General features: G+C 37.7%; 1 protein-coding gene across 6 annotated transcripts in view; it reads left to right on the plus strand.

The window, feature by feature from the left end:
- The window catches only part of LOC117237590 (protein sax-3-like), a 238,030-nt gene that overhangs the window by 97,931 nt on the left and 126,345 nt on the right, over positions 1-13,754 (plus strand). For 2 of the 6 annotated variants that reach the window (XM_033501707.1, XM_033501713.1), the window contains exon 1: positions 13,152-13,357. The exons of the other annotated variants lie outside the window; for them this stretch is intronic. The gene's annotated coding sequence lies outside the window, so the exon portion shown is untranslated. Of the gene's footprint in view, positions 1-13,151; positions 13,358-13,754 lie in introns of those variants that run through there. 6 annotated transcript variants of the gene reach the window in all.

The following is a 13,754-nucleotide window of genomic DNA, read 5'->3' on the forward strand; positions in this document are numbered from 1 at the left end:
ATCGTGTGAAAATTTTGAATATACAACGTTCCGGAGAAGTGGCATAAAACGGAAGTTTTATTTTTAGCAACCACGTAATAGCATCAATAGGACAAAATGCGATTCTAAGTAGTTACATCGATCACTGTGTACACAGGTGTGATGCAAGCAGCATCACGGTGAGGTATTCCTTTGTGCAAGGTTGTCGGATAATTGTATCCAAGTTGCGAGACTCCACTTCGGTCTCTATAGATAAATAAACGCGAGCGAACAGAGGCGAGACTGACTGAATGCTCACAGGTGGGAACCGGCGCAGCTAGGCGCACCTACCGAGAATGCGAAGTACGTCATGCCGAGGGGAAACAATAGACAGATTAACCCGAGACAAGAGTACGGGTGAACGAGGTTCCCGTAGCTAAACACGACCAGCCACTTCGAACCGGAACTCCTAGTCGTTTTCGCGAAATGCGAGTGAGTGTGTAACGAGGAAAACTACGTGACACCGCCAATGGATTTTACCTAATGTTCAGCAGCGAACAGAGGCTGAAAGCGGACGTGTTTGGATACATTTTCGGTCGTTGGATCGAGTAACGCGATAATTATGAAATTTGGATCGAGCAACAATTATTATAAGTTTTTGCGATATTTTGTTTGAAATTCTGGAATTTGCCGATAAATGAGGTCGTATCATCTTTATACCATAACATCGAATAACTTTCTTCCCTAGACATTGTCATAATGTTGGCCACTTCGTCTCATATCGCAGAAATTTCTATAATTTTTAATCTTAAATTTATTTACGTTGAAACTGTTACGAAACATACAGTTCCCCGGCTATCTAAAATTGCTATTTACATATAAATTGGTACAAGTTAAAAATTCCTTCTTCAAACAGACATATATGTGTAATATGCATTAACGATCGATGCAAGCCGATTTAGCGTAGAATAGGCGGATCAATGTAACCAAAATAAAACGAACAGAATAGATAGCTAAACACAGGTATCCACTCAGATGCAAGTATCTGGAGATGCAGGGAAGATGTTATCGAAAATCCAAGTGTATGATGATGTCTATGTACCTTGTACCTTGACGTAATGGAGCTCTTGTTGCCTAACCTTAATTAGTTTTCGTCTAGTTTCGTTTCGTCTCGTTTTGTTTCATTAGTTTTAAAGCACGGTCGCTTCGATGAACCGATTTTTGACGCGACATCACTGTCGACATTCGAATTTTATAATCTATGTTACGCAATAAAAAAACTTTAAGGTATATTCTATCGATATACGATATAATCAGTGTTATAAAAACGTCAAGTTCACAATGTCGTCATGGTCTCGTGTGCGATTATAGACACCGATTTAATACCGCATTGTTCTCTGATTTTTTCAATTTTAAAATATCGTAGATTTCGTTATCTTTCATAATACATACGCTCCGTTAAATCTTATTCCTCTGTAGATATCACATTCTGTTTACAATTATCTTTTAACCACGTTTATGGAGATTTTTTATTGTAATTTTCTCTTCTAGCAAATGTTCCTTTATCGAACGTCACAGTGGTTACAACGAATTGCAAACAGTTCGAGCCATAAACAGATTATGGATTGAAACCTTTTTATTTTTATTTCATAGACTGAGGAGAACATCGTATTTGAATAAATTCTACGTCCTTTGAAAGCCACGATCGTTTATCGACTATCGAATTTCATCGATAGGAAGAAGCTGATCGATTTTTCAGTTCGTTTCTCCATTCGATATTTCCTCGTTCGGAGTTCCATAAAATCTATAAAGGGCCATTTACTCGAAAATTAAATCGTTTCGTCAGAGAAGTTTCGTATATAATTGAGAAAGTTTGTATCGTAAAATTTTCTACATTTATCCAGTTAGATGTTCGGATGTTGGTTGCGTGAAACGAAAAGTCCAGAGAGACTTAGATATCACTACTGCAGAAAAAACAGGGAAAATGCAATTACCAGATCGTATTCCCTTCTCGCGCAACTATCACGGGCCAATCGCCGGTGCTTGATTTCGAGCCGCAAGAGGATCGTGGAATGTGCTGACGGCGACGTAATTAGGCGTAGTCGTAATCGTTAAGAGGGACGATGTCATCTGTAAGGGTCGAAATTGGAATTCCAGCCGCGAGCTTCTTCTCTGCTCGATTCGTGATGGTATTTCAATAAACCTTCGTTCGACGCCTCGATCGATTGCACGCGATCGACCATCGAGAAATTACCAACGTGCACTGTGCGGGAAGCTTGTTTCCTGTGTCATCTTTCGACTATCATCGCGTAGATTTACGAGTTTGTTGTTTTGAAAATAAGATCGATTTTTTAAGCAGCAATTGCGAAAAAAATCTATCTATATCGCGTTAGAACAGAAAACGCTTCTATCTAAACTTGTTAATCGTTGGTAGTTGTTATATAGATTTGACTAAAATAAAACAAAGGTCGCGTAACAATTTCCAAGAACAAAAAGTAGACATCAAAGTTCTTTAAACTCTTCGTTCGTCCATAAGATACAACTTAACGAACCTGGAACGATTATACGCAGCAGGAGAGCAAGATTGGCGAGAAGAACGGGGACAACGTGTTTTTGCATTTGCTTGATAAATAGACCGAACGTAATATCTAAGCGAGATTTACTCCGCGAAGTAGGACCGCTTCTTTCCAGCCACGTCGTCATAAAACTAAACTTCGCCGACGGTAATTAATTTTACAATCGATATGAATGTCTCTCGCTGGTTAATCGAAGACGGAGAATCGTCGACCGCGCAAGTTTTTGCCGCCATAGCAATTTCTTCGTCACGCGCGACATCCCTCCGGCGATTGCCGTTACACCGCCAAACGATCCACCGCGCTCTATACTTTTCCGCGATATGCTAATTCCGGTGAAACAGAAGAGCAAGCAATTAAAGTTTCAGCGAGAAACACGATCCCGTTACTTGGCGTCTTTCCTCGACGAGAATCGATCATCGGGACGAATTAATTCGTTCGCGCGGCTTTGTTTCACGGATTCGCCGCGTGTTTCGTTCTTGCTGCTCTGTTATGCGGTATACATACCATTCATGAGCATCTCAATTTGAAATCCTTCGAATTATCGAACTTCCATCGCGTTTGCCGGGACGACGTCTCTCGCGTGAACCTCGTTTTATAGTTTTCCGTGAGACGACGTAGAATCCATCTTGCAAATTCACGCGTCATCGTTGCCATAGAAAATTCCCGTAGAAAGGAGAGGAGAGAGAGAGAGAGAGAGAGAGACGAAGAATGAAAAGAAAGGTGGTGCAGGATCTCTCAAAAGTCTCGAACCTCCGCTCCTTCTTATATCGAACCTCTTCTCTCTATGCACCATAAAACATAGGTACGTGGTGGCTGCTCGTATGCATACAAGTAGCGACAAGGAGATCCACACAGTGCTCTTACCTGAAGCCGTTATCGGGCTATAAAACCAGCCACATCTGAACCGGCGTGGCAACTCTCTCGGATAGTCTGTTTGTGATCGAGCCTGCCTCCAGCAACGTTCGATATTGCCTGTACCCTGTCTTATGCAATAAACTTCTTAATACCCTATATGGGAACTTGTTACCCTCAGTTTCCAGCCATAGCTAGGAAAATTGTTCTCTTTACGTTCGGGTGTTTTACGCGAAACTGTCGAACGCCGTTCACATATTAACCCTTGAATCCATGAGAATAGAGAAGGTGAGAAATAAGACCACATTTGACGATATTAAATTAATATAAGAAGAATCGGAGTAACTGTACCGAATTGCCTTCTCTATTCGCTCTATTACGAAGTACACAAATTGGTAAGTAGTAATAGAAGTAATAGACACTGGAGATTCTAAGCTTCGCAACGATATCGATCTAGCAAATTTTAATTAACCTAAAACTAGGACGAGCCATAATGCGTTAATCGTCTAACAGACGTTAAGTGGCAAAAGATTTGATGGACATCGACCGAGATAAATGACTATCCGGGAATGAAAGTGGTATCTTCAAAAAACTTCAAAAATCTAAATTACTTCGATATTTTCAATTTCTTTATGACGAACTTGCTTGGAACAACGTGCTTGGAATATAAGTCCGCTAATAAAATGAAAACACTTTACATTAATTCGCTTGTCAACAACATATACGTACGAACGTTAAAGATATATTTGAAAAGGATAGTTATGCTCAACATTCGTTACCTTTGTGGAAATTCCGTTTGCACGGAATATTATCAGTCTTTTTCACTCCGTAAGTTTTCTATTTCCATCAGTTTACAGAATATATTCTCCGCTTTTAATACGCTTCTAGGAACTTCAAATTTTATAAACCTCAAATTTGGAAAAGCATAAAATTTGCTCAAAATAAGAGATGACGAGAAGAAAAGTTAATGAAAAACTCTCTAACCAACGAAAAGTGTCGCGTTCGTCGGTTCAACTTTTCTTCTATAGGCGACGATGAAATATAAATTTCATAGTTCGTTCGACGACCGAAATACGATTCTTTCGCAATAGCCACGTATTCGTGTATTAGATCCGATGCATCGTAGAACTATGGATATCGCAGGGAACTGGAAAATACAAAGTTTCCTCGCGGCCAGCCAGCTGCACGGTTGAAATGCCTCTAATCTTTGTGCTTTCGACGAGAATGGAATCGAATACGCAGATTTGGATATCATGGGTAACCACTTCAAACGACATGCCATTCGATGACAGAATCAATGCAATTTGTTCCCATAAGTTTGTAGAACCGCTAGTATCGCTGTGTGAGGATTTCAGGGAATTCGCACATTTTTTAATTCTATCGGAATTAAGGGATATTGTTCAGATACTTGCTAGATCTGTAAATGCAAAATCTTTTGTATCAAACGCAAAATGCCGAAATATTTTATATTTATTGAAATGAAATTTGAACTAAAAGTAACGGTTTAGTTTTGTACTCGTTGGAGCTGTCGATGACTTTTATATGTATATGGAATTAGTGAAATGTCGATGAGAAGAGTACTAAACGAAACGTTGGAATTCTTTTTCATAACGACAATGGTGTGTAAAGTAGAATTTAACAATGCAAATTGATTCAAACAATCGCAAATAAAATCGCATGACCACGAATGAAAAGAAATAATTTATTTTACGAATCTTTCGCTTTTAATTTAATAAAACCATATTTCACGGAAAATTAACCTATAACAAATTAGTCATTTACTTCTCACGAACGTTCCACACGAACGTTTTTACGTGATTATGACACAAAGCTTCCTAAATTCTTGTTTCTGCCTTCATGACGACAGATCGATCGTATATAATAGCGTAGTTTAATGTCTTAATAACGTTTTATCGTAACACCCCTTTCTTTCAGGATAAGCGATACCTAAGTAGTGACATTTATATCGAAATGATAGATTCGTCGAAACGATTCATTTTGATTTTTATAATTTGTGTCCTTCGATCCTCTGTTAAGCTCTTTTCCGCAAACGTTTATTCGGGCTAAAACCATTAGCTCCGCTGTGCGATTTATATCGCGCGCAATTTGCAGCAACGCGTTTGTATCAATGATAATACATAGCGTACTTAACACGAAACCGAACACGCACATTTTTATACGGAGATTAAATATAATTCGTACGTGCAAGAAATTTATTTCGTTCAATTTACGTAATTGAGAAAATTCAGCTCGACTGGAACGAATCGCTGTTAAAATTCCTGCCACATGGCGATTCGTTGATTTTAATTTCCAAGCCATAGAAAAACATTTTTATTTACACTTGCATTTGACAAATTTCAACTGGCAAATTTTGTGACATTTTGCACGATCGGAACGCCTTCGTTCTCTCGATATTTGTAAGTGTTTCGCGCAGATTGCAAATGGCTGATTGAAACGCAAGTACTCGATCCCTTCTACTTCGTCCGTTGAAAAGGTATCAAAGTTGTAAAAACGGTCGAAGAAATTCCTCGATGCAACCTCGGTTAAGCAGAAAAGGGGAGAAATTGCGATCGGAATACCGTGCTCAAACGTACCTACATGCACGTTACTGCGCGTTACGAAGCTCGACCAGCGTGCAACATTACGTTTTAACGACGCGCATAAACCGCCAGTTACCACTAGTTAATAAAAGGTAGACACTTTCGAAACCTCTCCAAAGTGAACGCGCGCGTTACTCCTTTTTCGGCCGCGCGTTCCGAATCAGCGTAACACGCCTAAAACTTATTTGCTTCTACCGGAATCTCGCCTATCTCTGAAACAACGCGAGATAAGCTCCGGAGTTTAAGGAGTTTCTCACACTCTGTTTACGGAACCCCGGTGTAGTTACATACGGTGGTGATAAACGGAAATTGTCGCGGTGCTATTAAGCCGGTATATCCAAATAATACAATAGATAAATACCGAGCAGAGGTAGAAACAAGTTGCGTTGAAAACAGGATTTAGTTTGATAATTATTTAAATATTTCCAATATTAAGACAAAATAACGACTTTCTGCGTTTGAAGCCACTAACAAAAGCCACGTTTTGCCACATAAATCATAATTTCCGATAAACACTAAGCCTCGATTTCTCAAAGAGTTTCACTCCTCGATTCGTCATTTCGTGCATAAAATGAATAAAACATTAAAGTGGCGCGCGTGAAAATAGAGTTTTTTGAAGCATCGATCGCGATGTGACCGCTGGTAATATCGGCCACGGATGCGCGCATACTTGGACATAAATGGCGTACTCAGAGAGTAGAGGCAGTGCTTTTTGCGCCTGCTACGTTTATGGTCGATTCCTTCCTTTCCCTCGGCAACGATATCTTTCCTCCTTCCAACATTTTCGCTAACACTTTTTATCCTGCGTCACGATCAGTATCCACGCTCGAGCGCTTTTCGATCGAGTTTCATCACGATATCCAGAAAACGGCATCCGTAGCCGCGATTATGTTGCTCGTGAAGGCAGGTTCAATTTCGCGGTGTTGCTTCGCGTGACCATGACAGGTTGTAGGAACATTCGTAAGAAAGACGAAACATGTTCTGGTCCGAGGCAAATACCTGGACTTGTATGTTGCGGTGCAGTAACGTCCGACTAACCGAACGCAGACTATACTACTGTGCGGAGCAAGATAACGCAAGGTCAAGAGTTACTCTTGTTCGCTCTGTGCAACTACTACCTTGATACTCTCAACAGTTTTTTAGAGACACACGCTGATTACATTGTCATGGTTTTCATCATACGATAGCGGTTAACGTTCTGCGTGTAAAGCGTAATGTGTTTTAGTTATTATTGGCTTCCGTCTCGCAACTTTAATACCGGTATTTTCCAACGGTACTCGGTGAATAGTTACGGGATAAACATGTTTATAAAAATCTTCGTTAATTATTGCGACCTCCGAAGATATTAATGATTTTACTCTTTCGTCGCTCGTTCAACATTTCTGGGTGACTCGATCGCCGAGCATTTACTACAGTTTCTGTGTTAGAAAATCGTTCGATTACGCTTCTAATGGCGACGCGACTTCTTTCCATTAAATTCCCAACAATGGAACACGAATATCTTTCTTTAAACAAATATACTATTATTTTTCGTTCTACAACAGTCGTTTCTTGGATCCTACGACTCGTTTTATACTCGTTGATACTTTCTTTTAGAAATAAGAGACCGAATAAGAAACAAATTAATGTCGTTATATGTAAACGAATAATCGAATATTGAGTTCTCTGTTCGATTTATTTGCAGCTATGCTCTAATTAAAATCAAGCTGTGCCGATACTTTTGTTCGTCACCGTATATTGCATGTGCCGCATAAAACGTCTTGAAATTTCATTTACACTGTAACTGCCATGATTAAATTGGCTCAATTTGAAGCCAATAACTTTTGTATTATGCGTGTACATTTTTAGATCTATCTCAAACTTTACTGATAATAATCGTAATCATAATCTGGTTTTATTAGAGTGTCAATGAAATTTCAAATTATTATTATTAAAAACGTATATTTAAACGTATTATAACACATATTATACGTTTATAAAATGTTATAAAATCTCGTGAATCGGTGTATTTATTTCAACGTGTTGTTAACGAAGATTTGTGTTTAAGATAGGATCAGAAATACGTTTTGCAGTCTATTACGTAAAAAATATTGAAACAAAGTTTCACCGATTTAATATATGTATGTTGTACGAACCATCGACTGCTCGTCACGTTGATTTGGCTCGAGAATCTCTGAAGTTCAGGAGCGACCAAGTTTAAAATATTTAATCCAGACGGATACTTCTTTCTGCTTACGGCTAGCACAATAGGAAAAGTTTCTTCTTCTTCTCGAGATGTTTTCAAGAGAGGAGCTGAAAAAGAGGGATGAAAGCTTAAGAAAGGCGATGCATACTCCTTGTGAATATTCTTTTGAATTTTACATAACCTTTAGAAAGTTACTAGTTGAGTCCTTAATCTAAGAACTGAATTTCTATTTGAAACTTTCAAATTCAAAGTCTAATTTGTCCGTGGTAAGTAGCAAAATAACGTTTTATGAATTTATAATACACTAATTTGTTTTGCAAAACGATTCTAAGAGCGCCTAAGCTTGATATTGTAAATTGAACAAATATTTACTTCTACAAGGAAAACTTTCATCAAAGATACTTCCAGAGACATAAAAGGCTATACTACTGAAAAGTTCCATGGATAAATATTTGGCTATAACCATTATGGCCACTGCAGAAATAGTACTAACGTAAAATGCTCCGAGAAACTCCTTGTACTTTAGTATTGCCCTTTCTCCTTCGTTCGACGTTTCAGAACGAAATATGAAAAGATTTTTCAGACATTTCACTTGACAACGTAACAAACTCGTAATTATACGTTGTGCATAAAAATCAATATTAGTCGCTATAAAATTTCACGACAGCAATGATAATATTTTACAAAAAGATAGGTAACTGATTAAAATTAAAATTTCATACATTTCGATGCCGATAGATTTTAATCTTACAGCATTGTTCAGCCGAATTCCGCACAAAAGACGCGGACTGATGAAAATTTTCGAGTCAACGATTCTCTCGTCGAATCTCTCTCAACTTCTTCTATGTTCCTCGTTTTTATTTTATCGCCACGTTATTTATGCTTTCGATAAAAAGAAACGATGATCAAAATATCAAGAAAAACATTCGGTGGCTTTTATTCTAACGATATCCCGGCTCCCGATACGTTAAAGTGCAAGTTCCTTTGCATTTACGTAGCATGTGCTCTTCCATCTTTTATTAACCAGTTCGGGTAATACGCATGATTTTACGTTACCGAAATCAACGTGCTTTTTAAATGAAGAAAGGATTCAACGGAGAGGCATAAAATTTAAAAGGGAATTAAACGAAGCGACGTGAAATCGGCGTTTCTCATTTCACCGCAAATTGCATCTTAACTTCCTCTTAAATGCTAACTGGAAACGATGGAACTGGACTTAGAGCGTTAGTACTACTATTACCCGTCGCGATGAATCAGCCGAATAAATGTGTTTAATGGAAGTACTATTTTACAGCATATAAAAAGTATTTGGTAAAATGAAACCGAGCAATCACCTTTTAACCCTTTAGGTAAGTATAAAACAATCATTGCCACTTCTTCGTATAGGCTACAAAATTGTTTTCAAAAATTTATCTAGGAAAGCTTTGTCTAGGAACAATAAATTTATCTGGGAACGCTAAATGCGTTATTCCTACACACTTATTTCAATCTCATGTAATGCAGTAAGTAATATAATAGAATTTTTTATTTCAGAGGAAATGAGTTATTAATAATAAAGTTGTATTAAATTGGTCGCATGTGCTTGCAAACATCCTCGCATTGACAAATAATAAATTTGTATTAATTTTTTGCGAACAACAAGCTTCTGTTAAATTGATTCGTAGAAATAATAAATTTCTATTAAATTGATTCATACAAATAATACATTTCTATTAAATTGATTTATACAAATAATAAATTCCTATTAAATTAATTCGTACGAATGACAAATTTGTATTAAATTGTGCGCGTATGCTTGCGAATATTCTCACGTTCGTAACTCGATGACACACATCACGCGATGAAACACGAAGATCGGCAAAGCTTGACACGACAAACGAAAACATTTCGTACGCGAGCCGGTCCAATTGAAATCAGAAAGCAAGAGAAGCGAGGCGAATACCGTCAAAAAGAGAGTGAACAGTTTGCTCTCGCAATGTAAGACAGCGGGCTGTCGAGTGTGTCAGAGGCTGTTGAAGGGTGACAGATGGCTGTAAAAGAGACAGAGCGGAGTCGGTGAAAATTAGTACCAGCATTAATAAAGCTGAAAGCTCCTTTAGAATAACCCTCCGCGATAGGGGGGAACTTCGAGTTCGTGTAAGCTATTACTCTCTTTTGTGCACGACCGTGTTTCGTACTTTGCTTCTTCCGCCTCGATGAGAACAAACTTATTGTGCCCAACTGAATGAAAAATGAAGAAATCTGTGTTGTACTGATCGATAGAGATCGGTACGTTGGTATTTAAATGAGATTACCAAGAGACACAGAGAGAGAAAGTCTTTAAAAGGTGATTTAACGGAAACGTAAGAATGGAATAATTTATGTTGATGGATATTTAGAAATTATTAATTGTTGTAGAATCTCTCTAGAATATACTATATATATACTGTACAATAGAGTTCAACTTTGTCATAGTTTTTGTCTCCTTCTCGTTAACAGATTCAGCACAGATATTAAACTATCGGACAGTAACGTTTTCAAGCCTTATCGTTTAAACAGAAAAGAACTCGAACGCTAAATATTCCAGTTAAAAACACCAGATTTACACTATCAATACGGCAAGTTTCAAATTTTTCCCATATTTCTGCGAATCTTTTACTTGCGAGGAATCTTTAAATCTCTCAAGCTACTTGGCCTGCAAGAGTTCAAACACCGAGAAAGATAAGTCCCTCTCGAAGTTCTTTCGTTGCGTTCCCCCACTTAGTTGGCCCTTTAAACCCCTGCAACGCTTACATTCATTCCTTGTAGCCTATCCTTCGAGGCAACCTTCTGTTCGGTTTTCCCTTCTTTTCCTCCAGCTTTTCACAGCCTCTACCTTGCGCCCTTGTATCAAAGTGAAAATTCTTAATCTTGAAATACATCACGAAACAGCAACTGCAGCGAAGGTGCGCATTCGCATGTTTACGCGTTGGAAAATCGAGCAGCAGGAACATCTCTCTAGCTTTGTTTCGTTTCGCGAGACGGGAAACGGGCGAAAAAGAAATAAAAGTGTCGCTCGTAGCACAAGAAAGAATTCGTAGGAGGATTTCGTTCTTGGCTCGTCACACGATTGGCTCGAAGGAAGAATAGGGGAAAATAAAATCACTTTAGAACGAGTCATTTGTGTCTTTGGATTTATGTGCTTCCTTTGAATGCTGCGGCCGACTCGCGAGACCTTTGTAACTCCAAGCGGGAAGAAGTGTTCGACTCAGCCGGCTCTATTTTCTCTTTCCACTGTTGTCTATTTTCTTTCCCAAGTTGCCTCACACTAGAATTTTTCTCTTCGCCTTTTCTCGTTCCCGTGGAAAAACTAATCGTGAAATGGGATTATCTGTTCTATGATTATACGAGAATTTTGATTGATTTTTATAAATAAAGATACTGCATCGAATGCAAGATTTATAGGATATGTCCTATAGAATTTGGAAATTTCTCAAAAAATGTGTAGAGTGCAAAGAGTTAAAATATTAATACATCAAACTATATATCATCTACTTTCTTTTCATTTTAAAAAGATCGCTACTCATTCAAAACGTCTGCAAGTTTTACATTTGCAATCAAGACAATTCGTTTCACGAGTCGTCTCATCTCTTGACACTTTGCTTAATCTCGACTTCTATCCTATCATTATTCTGTTTTATCTGGGATTATCGCCTTCCATCTTTCTCTACCTGTACTTCGTCAAGCTTTATTCTTTGTTATCTCGTACTATTCTTTTACTTCTATTCATACTACTCACACTATCCAGTTTAAATTTCCAATTTTTTGCACTTCATCGTGGTAAATTCATCGTGCACGAAACTTCGTCATGATCTGCTACGTAGCTCAGCTTTTCACATTCTATACTTCCTATGACTAATATTAAGTTCAGGCATAAACTCGAACACAATGTCGAGGATGCTCGATGGTCTCGCCTTAACGCCAGTTTCACCGGGACCGCTCAACTAGAATAATCCACGTAATTGAAGATTCAACGAAGGAAGTCAGAGGTTAGGAATGGATCGTGTTGTTCGGTAAGTTTATCGCATCCCTGTGGGTTCGATACGCAGACCAATATCCTATTTACATGCTTAAATTAGTTGCGCCGACGAACGGGGTTAACTATCAAATTGAAACAGGTGCGCGTACCGCGCGAGTTTATCCGAATCAAATTCCGATCGTGACAACAAGTGTAATTGGTCCATTTGCAGGGAGAATCTGATAAATGCGGCGTTGCCCCGCGAGTGTTGGATGACACTAATGCCACGATTACTGCAAAATCCTTAGGAACTCGGCACGGCAAAAAATTCGTCATGTTTCGGTCAAGAATTTATTATATTAACGTCGCACAATAGGACTTTCATTTTCCTAATTGACCGCTAACGTGCACGCTACATAGTGTTCAATCTTGAAGTTGAAAAGGAAAATATCGTACATACATAAATACGTACACAAATAGAAAAAATGTATGCCTTTTTCGCCTATAATTTTCATCCAGCAAAATATTTCTACCTTCATCTGTCTTCTTCTTCCGATTTCTTTTTCTAATACGATCCTTACGATTGTATTATTTTTATGATACACGATAATAGCGTATTAGGTATATATTGTGCAATGTAATTTTAAAAATTGTCGAAAGATCGTATGTATAAATTTAGATTAAGAACGTAAATAAAGTAAAGATATTTCTATAGTAATTTTTTAAATATGTGGTAATATCTTAGAATACTAAAAGTTGGTCGAAATAATTGGTATATACATATATATGGTATATACAATAATTGGTAATAAACATGTTCGTGAATGATATATTCTGAAGTAGAAACTTGTCATAAAATGTATAAATATTTATCACGACTTGGCTCGGCTCTCCACCACGGCTTGAACGAGCAGGGGTTCAACGCGATGCAAAAACGGGGGCTATAAACAAAGACGCTATGAAACGTCAAGGAAAGGTCGTTACATTCTCAGTCACTGCCGCGGTATCGCGCGCTCAACATTAGTTTTACGATACGGCTCGTGTCTTACGTATTATCGCGACGTTTCTCATGTTATAAGATGTCTCTCGTTGCTTAATTACGTGTTGTATTAAATGTCGCGAAATTCGTGAATCTTGAAAAAGAAATATCATTTCTCGTTGTTCTACTAGTGCATTCTCATCTTCCATGCCATGGAGATTCATCATGATGGTAACATGATAAAATATAATTATTAATATCCTTACGTACATAAGTATCTATGCACAATGTACTTTGTTTATCGATGTTTTAAATATCATTGTTAAATGATTAAGTAATTAATAATTTTCTATTTGAAAGTTCCTTATTTGAATGAAAATATTTTTACTTTTGTTAGTTATGTCACTCTTTTAGCAAACCAACGATATACGATATAAATCACGCTCTTCTATTTTTCATGTCAATAATTGCGCGTTTAATGATACAATCGAATTATTTGAACATTATTATAGATAATTAAAGAACAATCGAAATTATAAGCGAATCGAAGTTGCTAAAACTCCTCTAACGATAGAGAAAACAGATTGCGAGTTGGTGAAATTGCACTACGACTTCGAAATACTAAATT

This window comes from Bombus vosnesenskii, unplaced genomic scaffold (genome assembly GCF_011952255.1).
Source record: "Bombus vosnesenskii isolate JDL3184/JDL3185 unplaced genomic scaffold, Bvos_JDL3184-5_v1.1 scf7180000013383, whole genome shotgun sequence".
Taxonomy (NCBI): domain Eukaryota; kingdom Metazoa; phylum Arthropoda; class Insecta; order Hymenoptera; family Apidae; genus Bombus; species Bombus vosnesenskii.